Source organism: Pteropus vampyrus, unplaced genomic scaffold (assembly GCF_000151845.1).
Source record: "Pteropus vampyrus isolate Shadow unplaced genomic scaffold, Pvam_2.0 Scaffold137, whole genome shotgun sequence".
Classification (NCBI taxonomy): domain Eukaryota; kingdom Metazoa; phylum Chordata; class Mammalia; order Chiroptera; family Pteropodidae; genus Pteropus; species Pteropus vampyrus.
In genome coordinates this window covers 1,032,653-1,047,016 of record NW_011888918.1, presented here as the reverse complement: position 1 = coordinate 1,047,016, position 14,364 = coordinate 1,032,653, and the positions used below count along the sequence as shown (strand labels likewise).

The following is a 14,364-nucleotide window of genomic DNA, read 5'->3' as shown; positions in this document are numbered from 1 at the left end:
AGGAATTTTTGTTAACAGCTACATTCCCATCACCTATAACAGTGTCTGGCATTTAGTAGATGTGCAGGTTAATTTATCTCACACTATTTATTCCTAGGCTTCCCAATTTATAGTAAAATATGATACCTTGTCTTTCATGTGCCCTTAACCTTTCCATACTAGTTCTTTGCTCATGTTAATCATTGCCTCAGGATGGCACAGCAGCTGTCTTCTTCTTAAGAAGACACTTAATGTTGAGAGAGCAGTTCTCTGTAGGTCTCTTCCTTTCCTACACATCTTTGCTGGATGTAATGAATTGAATATTGGCCTCCCAAAAGATATGTCTAAATCCTAACTCTGGGAACATGTGAAGATAACCTAATTTGGAAAAACGGTCTTCACTGATGTAATTAATTTAAGTGCCTTGAGATCATCCTGGATTTAAGATGGGCAAAATTCCAATAATTTATGTCCTTAAATGAGAAAGGAGAGGGAGATTTGACACACAGAGACAGAGAGGGAAAGACTATTGAAGATGGAGGCAGAGGTTGGATTGATGCATGTGTAAGCCAAGGAGTGCCAGAGATTGCCAGCAAACCACCAGAAGCTAGCAGAAAGCCCTGGAACAGGTTGTCTCTCATAGTCTCCAGAGGGAACCAACCCTATTGACACCTCAATTTAAGACCTCTAGACCTAAGAACTGTTGTTTTAAACTATCTAGTTTATAGTCATTTGTTATGGCAGCCACAGGAAACTCATATATTGGGTATGCCCAGAATGCAAGGCCTGACCACTCTTTACTTGGGCCATTCACAACATCTTTTGACTTTGCTTCTCTACTATGTATGGTATTTGTTTTAGACTGTGAAGTCTGTGAAAGAAAACTAGGCCCTGTCTGTGGCTAGGTTTGTTATTTTTAATCCCAGTGGAACAGAACTATTTCACACAGTGATGAAAAGCTCTGTTTCAGTTTCTTAATTCTTAGTTCAGTGTTCTTTTCACCTACCCCCATGCATATATATCTCATTATCTTCAGAAACAAAACATGGTATTAAAAGATACTGCCAGATGTCAGGCAGTGTGTATCTGATCTCATTCAGCAGAAGGAAAGAGGGTGAAGAATGCCCATTTAGCCCTTGGATTCTCAGCGGACTTCTCGAATGGTAATACATACAGGAGTCCCTGAGGTCTGGGGCTGCCTTTCATAACTGGGCCAGGCTGGCCCCCTTTCCTGCCTAATTCGTTTAACTTCTCATGGACAGCAGATTCCCCCATAGGTTTAGCAGAGTTCTAGGTCAGTAAATATTTAGTGAATTTAATAAGAAAGGAAAACTGTTAGTGAGAAAGAGCTCTAAGGTGTAGCCATGCCTAAAAGCCTATGGTCCCATCCTCTTTAATGAGACACCGAGTTGCTTTTCAGAGACAACAGTCCAAAACTGCAAGTCATGTACCTGAAGCATGCACTGAGGAGAGAACTTTGACCTCCAGCTGCACCCAGAACCAAAGTCTTGCCCCTTCCCTCCAAAGGAACCAAAGGATTGAATTAGAACTGGAAATTGAACACCAGAACCCTTTCAGAAGCAGAGAGTCTATTGTCTGGGAAGATCCTGTGTTGATGCCCCCTTACCATAAATGGCCAAGCTTTAAGTTCCTCCAATTGAAACTTGTCCCACCAGTACTTCCGCATACCTATTCCCCCTATATCCCTTAAAATCTGGCTCCGAACCCTGGATATGGGAGTTCAGGCTTCTGAGCTTTAGCTTCCCTTTCTGGGTGGTGCCATTCATTATAAAATAGCCAATGTTTCTCCACTGCAATTCTCGGTGTTAAGTGTTTGGCTCTGTTAATGCCGGGTGGACCAACTCTTTCTGTTCTGTGACACTTTCTCCACCCTGACCACCTTCAAACAGGTCAAGGGCCCCTTGAGAGTGTGGGATCAGCGGCTCTACCAGGAAATATGTAAAATTCGCATTTGTACAGTGGATGCTTTGAAATCAACATCAAAAATAGCAACAATGTGATATATTGTGATTTACAATATATGTTTTGGGCTTTGTCTACAATTTCTGGCTCCCAGATCCCAAAATCCTTGGCCTATCCTAAGCAATTAAAGCAACAAGAGCATCTTTTGTTATTATATTTGGCCTTTGACCTCAATTCCTGAATCACTTCAGAGTCATAAAGATGAAATGGGTCTCATGTTATTCATAACAAACCTCTTTCTACATCTGAATTTATATTAATGAGATGACTTTTGGAAAGCACCTAGTTATCAGGGTTGATGCCTGGTTGCTAGGGAAACCAACCATGTGATTAGAGGGTTGGAACACTCAACCCCTTTATTCCCCCTCCCCTCCTATCTGGGGGGCATGAGGCATAGAGTTCAATCATCAATGGCCAATGATTTAATAAATCATACCTAGCAATGAAGCCTCCATGAAACCCCCTGAACTACCTCGTTTGGAGAGCTTCCAGGCTGGTGATTCAGAAGCATCCATGTGCTGGGAGGATGTTACACACCAAACTTTACATGGACAGAAGCTCTTGTATTTGGGAGATTTATAGATCTCATCCTAAATAGCTCTTCATTTGGTTATTCATTTGTATCTTTTAACATTCTTTGCAATAAACTGATAATATGGTAAGTAAACTGGTTTCGTGAGTTCTGTGAGCCACTCTAGCAAATTAATCAAACCCAAGGAGGAGGTTGTAGGAACCTCTGATTTACAGTCAGCTGATCAGAAACACAGGCGATAACCTAGACTTGAAAATTGGGATCTGCAGTGGAGGCAGTGTTGTGGGACTAAGCCCTTCACCTGTGAGATCTGACACTATTTCTGGGTAGATGTCAGAATTAAGTTAAATTTGTGGGATGCCAGGTCAGTGTCCACTGAGAACTGGAGAATTGCTTGGTGGTGGTGGAAAAAATGCATTGGAAATAATTACTCTGAATATTTTAGTGGGCTTCTTATTTCTCACTTTGGGTTTGTTCTGTGGGGAGGGGAAAATCTCCTCTATCAGGGCATCCAGCCTAGAAGAGAAGACTCAGCTGTATTTCTATTTCCCCCAAATATGAAAGATGTATTTAGACTTCAGCAAAGGGAAACCAACATGGGTGATTTGCTGGGGAAACCTCTAGAGTGCCCAGGAAAGAGGGAGGAGGTTGAGGAGAAGGACAAGGAAGCACTTTCCTATCTGATATGAAAAGGATGATAAACAGTGCAGGGGAGCATGGATGTGTGTGGCTTGGTCCATAAGAAGTGAAGAATGAGGGGGCAGATCAAGAAAAGCCTCTTGGAGAATATGACACCTGGGCTGAGCCACAATTATTGAGTTCAGTTACTTGTGGAATAAGTTAACTAACAGTGAAAGTTAACCATATATATATTCCTTGTGAGGCCATTGATATATTGGCAGTGGAAGAATATATTGGGGTAACTGTGTTCAAGAATTATTTGGTAATGCCTACCCTTTAACAAGTCAGTTTACTAGGAATCTACCCTCTGGATGTATTCTCAGAAGTTCACTAAAAAACGGTTTTCTCTGGAGCTGGAGGGTGGTCTGACCGTGAAGGGGTCACCCTCTGGCATAATGCTGTGTAATTGTTAAAAGCAGCCAAGTAAAATACTCCCCAGAAGAATCGTGAGAATGTAGACTTGTTCTGTGCAATCTGGTGGCTCAGTGGGGAGAATCAAGTGTATTCACTGAATTAACCATTGCCCTGTGGCCCCTTTCCTCCCATTTCTGAGAAGCTAAAACCTAAAGGGGCTCCTGCGCAGGGTTCTCTTGTGACTGTGCCCTACTTTAGTGGACAAAGTTGTGAGTATAGAAAGGACACCAAATGGATGTCTGCTGTGGTGAGGACTTCCAATACTATGTTGAATATAAGTGGTGATAGTGGGCATCCTTGTTGTGTTCCTGATCTTATGATATTAGCTGTAGGTTTGTCATATATGGCCTTTATTATGTCGAGATATGTTTTTTCTATATCCCTTTGTTGAGAGTTTTTATTATAAAAGGATGTTGAATTTCGTCAGATGCTTTTTCTACATTTATTAAGATGACCATATGGTTTTTATCCTTTATTTTGTTAATATGCTATATTGCATTGATTGACTTATGGATGTCGAACCATTTTTGCATCCTTGGGATGAATCCCACTTGATCATGGCATATAATCTTTTAAATGTATTGTTGAATTTGGCTTTCTAATATTTTGTTGGGTGTTTTTGCATTTATATTCATGAGGGATATTGACCTGTAATTTTCTTTTTTTTGTAATATCTTTATCTGGTTTGGATATTAGGGTAATGTTGGCTAAAAAATACATTTAAAAATATGTCATTGATTGTTCTTATGTAAGAGGTTTTTTCTTTACTGTTTTACATCTCACAAGTAATATATTCTTTTCCTACAACATTCAAATAGTATAAAGGATATAAAGTGAAGAACTGTAGATGTTTCCCTGTGTTAATACAAATGGACTCAACTGTGCTCACATTGCATGCCAGCTGTGTACCCTGGGCCTTCACCTCAGTGGATGTCCAGGCTGTGCAAGCAGCCCCATTGTTTCCCATCCATAGCAGTGCTCCAATGTACCTGTATTATAATATATTTGACCAGGTCTCGTATGGGTGGAGATTTGGAATCGTTCCAATTTTTGCTATTAAAAATTATGCTGATGTGAATACAGTGTTCATTTATCTTTGTGTATACTTTTGTAAGTGAGTCTGCAAGATCTGGTCTTAAAAGTATAACCGCCAGGTCAGGAAGCATACACATTTTAAGTTTTGGCAGTGATTGCCAAATTATCCTTCCCTAAAAACTTGTCTATTGATATGTCTGCAATGATGGAATGAAAATGGCTGTTTCCCTGGACAGCACCTTTAGAGAATGTTATCAAACTTTTCAGACCTTGCTTATTAGATAGGTATCTTTTTTTTTTTTTGCTTGAATTTACAAATTTTCGATTATCAGCAAGGTTGGGCATTTATCATATGCTTATGGTCAGTGTATTACTTTTTCTCTGAGATAACATTCATATCCTTTGTCATTTTTTCCACTGGGGTTTTCATCCCTTTCTTGGAAAAGTTTCTTTGGATATTAAGAACACAGGTGACCATCATTTTTATGGGCTAAGAGGCCTCAAACTTAGTAGGTGTGGACAGTTAAGAAGTGATGAAAATTTATATGTTTTCACCCATCTATCCCACTTACATGAATATGTTGTCCCAAAATAACTAAAAGTTCAAAAGAAGACAAGAACTATGTGTCCAAAAGTATTCATTTAAAAAAAAATGGAAACAACCAACTCTTGAAAATGAAAACTATATGTAACATGGAAAATGCTTTTGATATAATATTGAATTAAATAAGCCGAATGCAAACTATCTGCATGCAAATAGCTTCATGCAAATGTCCTCTTCCTGGAAGGGACTATGGAAAAATGAGAATAGTGTTGTGTAAGAGAGGGAAAATGCAGGAGACTCTTCTAATGAACATTAAATTATCAGTGTAGAGAGCTGGAGAGGGGTGGAAGCAGAGGTGCATGTGTCCTCAGTGTGGAGGTGCTTGCTGTATGTTGTCTGATGTGCTGGCTTGTGCCAATGCTGCGAAGGACCTCCCTCCACGTAGCCGCAGTTCCCAGCATCAATCACTGGTGCACAACTTCATATTTGTCATGGTTATCTAGGTTTTTATTCTATTTTTCTTCATATTTTTCTCTGAATTGACATGTTATGGCTTTCCTTTCTATTTAATCAAAGACTGGTGGATAAACAAGTACAGAACAATTACTTCAGATCATTTTTCATATTGTATACACACAGATGTATGAATGTAATCTGAAAGAAACTGGCAGTCAGCAATGTAATGCACACAACTTCTCCTTCCCTTGGTCAAAAAATTTAAAAACACACAAACTTAGAATCTCATCAGCACATACTTGCCTGTGACAAATGAATTGACTTTAAATGTAATCAATCACTCTTTTGACTTGATTGCATCCTAAATAATAGCAATATTTTGCTAGTTATAGTTTCTTAGTGCATATTAAAATTATTAAAACTATTAAAATAAAAAAAACTTTTCATCAGAGTCCCTATAATCAAATTGTCACTCCCAAGAGCACAATACACCATAGGCCAGGAAACACAAGAGACTAGAGGAACTATGTTTTTGTTTGAAACATTTGTTCTGTTTAATAAACTAAGTCTAGACAAGACTCCAGTCAGCAGAGTACTTTGGGACACAGCCTCTTTGGGATTTGCCTCTGAGCCCCATGCTAGCCAGAAACCCAGGATTAGAGTCTACCGGCTAGTAAGCATTATTCACAAAGGTGAAAGGGATTGTTTCCTTAAAAAGTATCTTACCCCAATCAAGTCATGGGTAAGATTAATATTCTTAGTAGTCAACATTCTGGATCAAAACACTAGCTCTGGGAGAACTCTTGGAAGTAAAAAGTACAGATGCTGGGTGACAATTACAACATCCAGATTTGCCTGCATTTATCCCAGCCTCCAGAGCATATCTGTTTTATACCTGAGAAAAATTAAGAAGTAATTGCTACTAAAGTGGGAATACTCATCACTGTCTTACCTTTCTACATTATCTGGTTCCACTATTTTCCTCTAGAAAGTTGGTAGACCTAGGAAAAGCTGGAGACATAGTCATTCTAAAGCACATGATTAGATGGTTCTGCTTTAATCAAATGTTATTCAGTAAATTTTACTTATTACCCTTTTTCTTTTTTTTTGCATTGACACACTATTTCATTGCCAACATTTTTTCAGTGATATTAAAAATACGATGAGGAGGAGGCTGATTTGTAGGAGTGATGAGCACAAGCTCAAAACTTTCTGTCCACAACAGTTGCTGCAGCTGGTACCATGAAAAAATAGAGGGAATCTATGGAGATCACACAGTGGGCACCTCATACACTGGTTTGACTGTGCAAAGCAGGCAAGGCTTTACCTTATTGCTACATGGAAGTGGATTTTATCCCACCTCCTTTCGTGACTGGTTAATGCTGAAAAACCTTCACTACCAGAAACTACTCATGTTGAGCTTAGGACAATATCTTCATATCTATTCTTATTTTCCATCTTAGCTCAAGTTTGAGTATCCAGTGTGGCATTCCTCAAATTCACATGAGGGCATAACATCTGGATTCTCACGCCTGCTCCCTTGACCAGTTGGGCTGCCCAGGGAGCAAGTTCACTAGCTACCACCATGCTCCTCTTTAATCCTAGATCAATCAGCAGTGGGTCACAGTGCCTTCGTAGAACCCTAAATATTTTGTCTTCCAACAGAGAGCAACATAGCTTAGAAAGGGAGGCATGCAGTGGAAATATAGCAGGTAGACTGCCATGTTGATTCATGGGGCACTCAAAGTTAAAGGAGGACTCCCAGGCTTTCCCGTGTGTGCTACTAATGATCCACACCAGTCTCCACCTGTATTCTGCACTTCTTTCTCTCTAATTGTGTTTTACAGGAAAAGGAGCACATGACCATGGTAAAGAAAATGATACCTGGTAAAACTATAAAAATACTTTAAAACACACACACACACACACACACACACACACACACACACACACACACACACACACACGTGTTCTCAGTGCAATGAAGTCTCCCAAAGAAGTCTGAGATTCCAGACCCAGGCCCTGTCTCTAGCAAGCACTATTACATGTTTCTCTTCCCTCCTTCCAGAAATATTCCAAGTAGTGTCTACAAAAGGTAACTGCCAGCAATCTAATGACAACAGGAGTCTCCAATCTGGGGTGCTATAAAAAGAGAGACTTTATTCAGGTGAACAGTTTGCAAAATGGGGAAATGCAACCTCCAGTGGAAACTGAAAGTGCATTCCCCTGAGACAAAAGGGAGGCCCACTTTTATAGTAAAAGTACCCACTCTTGTCTTTGATTGGTTCATTTTTATCCAAATGAGGAATCCACAGTTCGATTGGTCCAAATAGCACTGTCCTGATTGGAAGAAATCACGTACTTATTGGTTGTTATGGAGCCACTCTGGATGGTAAATATGCAAATAAGGATCTAGCTGCACGGCTCTGATTGAATGGGGCAATCTCAGCCAATTGGTTGTAATACAATTCCAGGAACTACTTTATAAAGTTCAAATCATCCTGCAAGAACTCAGCTCAGGAGGCTTGGCAGCCCCATCTGTGGCTTTTCTCTGAAATGCAATGTGTGTGAGAGGCCTCTGTAAACAAAGGCTGCTAGACTCTGTTGAAAACTCTGGGCCCGGTTTACTGTAAGGAGTTATTTTTGATATAGTCCTTCTCAGGGTCAACAGTGTGTGTGTGTGTGTGTGTGTGTGTGTGTGTGTGTGTGTGTGTGTGTGTGTGTGTGTGCGCGCGTGAGAGAGAGAGAGAGAGAGAGAGAGAGAGAGAGAGAAAGAGAAAGAGTGTATAACTCTTTCTTTTAAACAATTTGAGTATACTATGCTCATTGCCCCCTTTGGTGCTCTCCAGGATGTCAGGTGTTCGTTGTATGCCTGAGGGATTTGCGTGGCAGAATTCCAGAGGTGGGTTATGAATCGTGGCTTCTAAGTGCTCAGAATGGCAGTTCTCTATTCAGGAGCAGATAGTCCTGGTGTCTGTCTTTCTTTTTTGATTGAGATATTAGGTAGATCAGGAGTATGCTGTAGACCAGTGTCTCATGTAGGATGTTGTGTTAATTTCTTGTTGCTGCTGTAACAAATTAAACTTAGTAACTAAAAACTACACAAATTATTTTATAGCCCTGTAGGTAAAAAATTGGACATTGATCTCACTGGGCTAAATCAAGGTGTTAATAGGGCTATATTCTGGAGGCTCTAGAAGAGAATCTATTTCCTTGCCTTTTCTAGCTTCTAGAGGCTGCCCAAATACCTTGCTCATGGCCCTGTCCTCCCTTTTCAAAGTCATCAGCATTGCATCTTCAAATCTCTTCTGACCTTGCTTTCATAGTCAGATCTCGTTCTGACCTTCTGATCTCACTTCCACATTTGAGGACCCTTGTGATTCCATTGAGCCCACCTGGATAATCCAGGATAATTTCCCTCTTTGCTATAAAACCCAACATATTCACAAGTTCCAGGGATTTGGATGGGGACATTTTAGGAGGGCCATTAATTTGCCTACCTCAGATGTCAATTGATATTACATAAAAAAAGAATGAGGTTTTTTGTTAAACAGTTTGATTTTCAAGTAAACATAGAACCTTGATATGCTAAGGTATACTGTATCTTTCCAAAAGAGGGATATAGTTCAGAGTTCTTCAAAGTGATGTGACCATATAACTTCTTCCCAAAGATCTGCTCTCAGGACTGTTGGAATACACTTTGTGTGCCCTGAGTTTTCAATAAGGCATTTGACAAAGTCCTTCATGGCAGCTTTGTGTGTGGGAGGGAGAAATGTGGTGGATGATCTTGTAATTAAATGGATTTCGAACTATTTGAGAGTCAGTTAGAGGAACAATGTCAACCTGGGAGCGGGGTCTGCAGTGGGAGTGCTACGGGTCTCTTTTTTTGTCTAATAGTTGAATGAGGATATCTCAGTCACTTAAATATTTTCATTGAGTACAAAGCCATGCATGGTGAATTGGTTGTGAATGCTCTGGATGACCTGGATCTTGACAAGCTTGCAAGATGCCAGGGATTGCTCCAGGACAGAAGCTTCATTGAAAATAGTGCAACTCATACACCCGCCAAACCATTTCTCCCTAGATGGTGTCTCGGCAAACAGTACTTCAAGAAGGTTTACCCTGAGCCTGGCTCTGTATAAGTGGGTTGATTCCACCTCTGAGGGCTCAAGCACTGCTGAAGATCCTAAATCTTTGGTGCTTTTAAAGCTTTACTATTTAGGGGGTGAATGCCAGAAGTTGAGTCAAGGTCGTCTTTAGAATCTCCACTTATAACTAGGATTTTTCTGCAAGCCCCAAATTACAGTGATCCTCATTTCCTAACTCCAGTAGTGAACTACATAGTTTCAGACCAAGTGACACGTTTCTACAGACTAAGATAGTCTTTCCTCTGGGTCCCCGACCACCGGCCCTGCCCCTCAGGCTCTGGAGTGGGAGCGCGCATTGCAGCAGCCTCCAGTGTTAACCTGTCGCTTATCACGCTTTGCCAACGCCCTCTTAGAAACTCTCGGTATCCCCATTTTCCAGTGCCCGCCGCATCCCCTCGTGCTGATAGACTTCATGTGCATCCCCAGAACTGCTCTGCGAAGCCCGCTGCCGTGGAAGCACCCATACTTTCTGAACAGCCGCTATTGATCCACTAAATACATAAGCATTGCCCTATTGCCATACTTATACCCTGAAAGATTTCAGGTAATGGGAGAGTGGATATAAGGACAGCGGAGACAGCAATGCTGGTATCCGGAGGCCGGGGAGGTCGGCGGGGGTGGGGTCTGCGGAGGTACAGAGCCGAGGGAGGGCGGAGCCCGGGCCGGGCCTGCGTGAGTACTGTGCGGGCGGTGGCTGGGGCGGGGTCAGCTGGGGTACTGAGCTCCTGGAGAGGGTTCCGGCAGGGGCGGGGGGGAAGGGAAGGGGGTATGCGCAGGGGTGGGGCAGGGCTGGCTGGCTGGAGGCCTGAGGTGGGGAGTCGGGGACTGGAACAGGGCCGGCAGGCCGGGCTGAGCTTGTCATCTGCGTTCTCTTAGGGGCAGTGGTGCAGCTTTGTGGGGTAGCCTTGTTTCTATCTCCCTGCCCGCGACCGTCCCTGAACCTTGCTACCTTAGGGTACACAGTCCAGACCTGCCTGTAGCCCTCCCTGCGGCCCTGTCTTTCTGCACCCACAGGAACCCTTCTCCAGCTTCTCCGCCCACTTTCCTGGCAGGCTTTCATCAGTCTCCTCTTGATATTTCTCCTTTGTCAGCCCCTGAAAGTTTATTTAATATCCACTCCAGGGGCTTCCAAATGTCTTCTGTTCTCCACACTAAAGTTTTCGGATATCCGTCCATTACACGCTCATACACACAGAGACACAAAGTAATTAAAAAGTTCCTCAGAACAATTCTTCCCCTTAATTGGAGAAGTGCTTTCATATTTTCTACTATTTTTCTTTTTACACTGGTCACATCCCAGTAACTTGATGGGACAGTTCATTGACATGTTGCCAGCAGTCTGGGAAGCACACAAGCCCTAGGCTGCTCCAGTTGGCCAGCAGCTGTGAGCTGTCTGCACCAACTGATGTTCAGAAGAGAAATCCCATCCTGCAGTTGAAGAGCAGCCAGCCTTCTGTCAGTGCAGAGTCTGTCGCAGCCTCTTGCTCATGGAACACTCCAAGTGTATGTAAGTTATTCTGGGTTCTACTAGCTTCTCTGTGGTGTGGAGATTTCCTCGCCCATTTTTCAGATTAGGAAATTGAGTCTCAGGCATATAAAGTGCCTTACTCAGGATCTGCACTTACTTAGCCGTGAGTGAAGCTGGCCAGTGGCACAGGAATCCTCTACACCAAGCACCATATTGGGAGGGAGGGAGGGGTACGGGTAGGAGGGTAGGCTCCAGGGTAGCACTGTCCACTAGAAATAGAATTAGACTCGTATTTTTAGATTTTCTAGTATCTACATTAAAAAAGCAAAAAGACCTGAGATTGCTATTAATAATATATTTTATGTAATCCAATGTGTGAAAAATATTGTTTAAACATGTAACCAGTGTAAACAATTATTAATTAGATAGTTTATTTATTTTTTGTACTAAGTCTTTAAAATCCGGTGAGAATTTTACACTTACAGAACATTTTAATGCCCCAGGTGGGTGCTGGTTGCCACCCTGGACACTGCGTACTCTTTCTGGGGTGGCTTGTTGTTGGGCACATTATTAACATCTCAATGTCTCCGTTTTTCTTATATAGAAAACAGAGATAAAAATACCAATTTCATAAGGTTGCAGTGAAGATAAAATGCGAGAACCCATGCAAGGAAGTAAGGCCCACACATGGCCCACAGTAGCCTCACGATTTTTAAGACTGTTTGCTTGTTAGTTTCAGAAAGATTTGAGTCAGAGTGACTTAGGTTCATTTCCCATTCAGCTGCATACCAGTCACCTGTCCTTAGGCTGGTCACTTTCTCAAGCCTGATCCCCTCCCCCAAGCCTGATCCCCTTCCCTGCCTATCTACATAGCCTCTGACCTGTGGGCAGTGAGCTGCTAGGCTCCTTCCCTCTTCTTCCTCTCCCAGTCTCCTCCCTTACCCAGGTGCACCCTCCTTGACTGCCAAAGTCAAACTGGCCTTATACAATGTAACCAGTTTCTCAGGTTTGAAATGACATTTGGTCTGCACTACCTCACAAGAGTGCCTTCTGCTTGAAGGGCCCCTCCAGACAAGGAGGGCAAACATTGTTTAGCAATGGGGTGTCAGCCCTGGCTGTACATTAGAATGATCTAGAGAGGTTTTAAAAATACCCATGGGGGGAGGGCACCTCATACCAATTACTCAGGATTTCTGGAGGTGGGGCCAATGCCATACAGGTGATGCTAATGTGATCCAGGCTTGAGAAGCATAGCTTGGTGGCCAGGCTCAGAAAGGCATGCAATATAGTTTTACTTACAAATTGCTAGATGATGAAGAGAAAACATTTTAAAAACAGACATAAAATCCTCTCCAAATAGACATATTTAGTGGCTTTTCGAAATAAGGTCAGTGGCCTAAAATAAGCTTTAAAACCAGAAACTGGTGTTTCCTTGGTTTCCCCAGCTTCATCTTATTTATAACTGATCACGGGATTATCTTCCCATCCAGCCCCCTTGCAGGCTTCCCACAATAGTGGGATTCTACTTTCCTTTTACAAGACAGTCAGGACCCGGTGTCCTCAGCCCTTTGAGGAGGACTACAGGGGCATCCAGAGAAAGAGCCCTGCATTCAGCACAGCTTTCATTCTTCAGATCTTAAACAAATAGTCTGAGGTGACACATTTTATCGTTATTTCTTGTCTCAAATCTTTGAATCTTCTCTGGTGAGAAGCTGTCCAGGAAATGCCCATTTGTATCCTACTTTCCATCCATAAAATGTATATTTGATTCCATTTGTTACAGTCTGCAGAAAAATCAAGGCCTTGATTCTGCCCATTTGCATCTGGTCACTGGAAGAATCAGAAAAGGACCTTTACATGGTATTAATGCCACTTTTGACTAATACACTTTAAAAAAATGTAGCCCTTTTAAATTAAAAAAAAATTCAAGGAGTTACACTTAAGACCGAAAAAAAAAAAGAATGAAGTGAGAAGAAAAGACCATTTTAAATATAGAGGGATCCTGTTCTTTTTAGGAAGTCTTTCCTTCTGATTGAAATCACAAAGCAGTGTATGAATACTAACCCCATCTGGCTCTGTTTAGCTTAGAAAAATAGGAAGGTAGCAAAGGTCAGACTGCCTTTTGGCACCTAGAGAAGTTTAGATCTAGAAGTGAATTTAAAACCAAATGAGGTCTATGGCCATGCCACCCTAAACACACCTGATCTCGTCTGATCTCGGAAGCTAACCAGGGTCAGGCCTGGTTAATACTCGGATGGGAGACTACCTAGGAATACCAGGTGCTGTAGGCTTAAAAAACAAAACAAAACAAAACAAAACCCAAATGAGAAGCGATGTGCCTCTTAGAATTCCACTATCTCAGGGGTGCCCATGAGAGACTTTGTCTCTCCATCTGTTTATTTCTAGCTTCCAAAGGTCTGATAGAGGTCTGACAATGTGGCCTCCCTTGAGAACACCAGGTGAGGACTGAGAGACCTGAAATCTCTATGACAGTGCTGGTAAATTGTGTTAGAATTTGCTCATTTTTAAAGATTGAAAAAGTGAAGTCCAGCTAAATTTAGTAGCTTACCTAAAAGAAGACTAATTTTACATTAGTTTGATTTTATTACAAATCATTAAATTACACACATCCCAATTACAAAGCGTTAAATGAAATCATTACATTGATTGTATTCATAGTACCCAAGCTAGGCCCTCCACTCTCCTGGAAGCATTCTTGTTATATAAGGTGAAGGGGTTCTCTCAGTCTATAATATTCAACTAATGCCTTGCTCGATAAGAATGTCTAATGCTTTTGTAGCACTTCACAATTTTTCCATAGGCTTCTCTAACTTCAGATCATTAAATCAAGTCAGAGGAACCTTCAGGGCTCTGTCAATGAGACCAGAAAGGTCCTCTGAAAGCTTTGGGTAAACTGCGATTCAGGAAAGTTGTTCAGCTCTGACAGATACTAGCTCGTTCACCTCTTTGCCTCAGTTTCCTCATTTGTAAGATGAGGACAATGAGAGTGGTTCGTCCACAGGACTCTAATGAGGAAATAAATTCCTACTAAAACAAACTCTTGGCCCAGTGGTCTCCCGATAGTGCTCCTCAGCCTGAGATATACCCCTTTTAGTAAACATAG

The 14,364-nt window shown here is 41.8% G+C and overlaps 1 pseudogene; it reads left to right on the top strand.

Moving 5' to 3' along the window:
- The first annotated feature begins 13,412 nt into the window (after positions 1 to 13,412).
- Positions 13,413 to 13,531, top strand: LOC111744569 (annotated as a pseudogene).
- Positions 13,532 to 14,364: the final 833 nt, after the last annotated feature.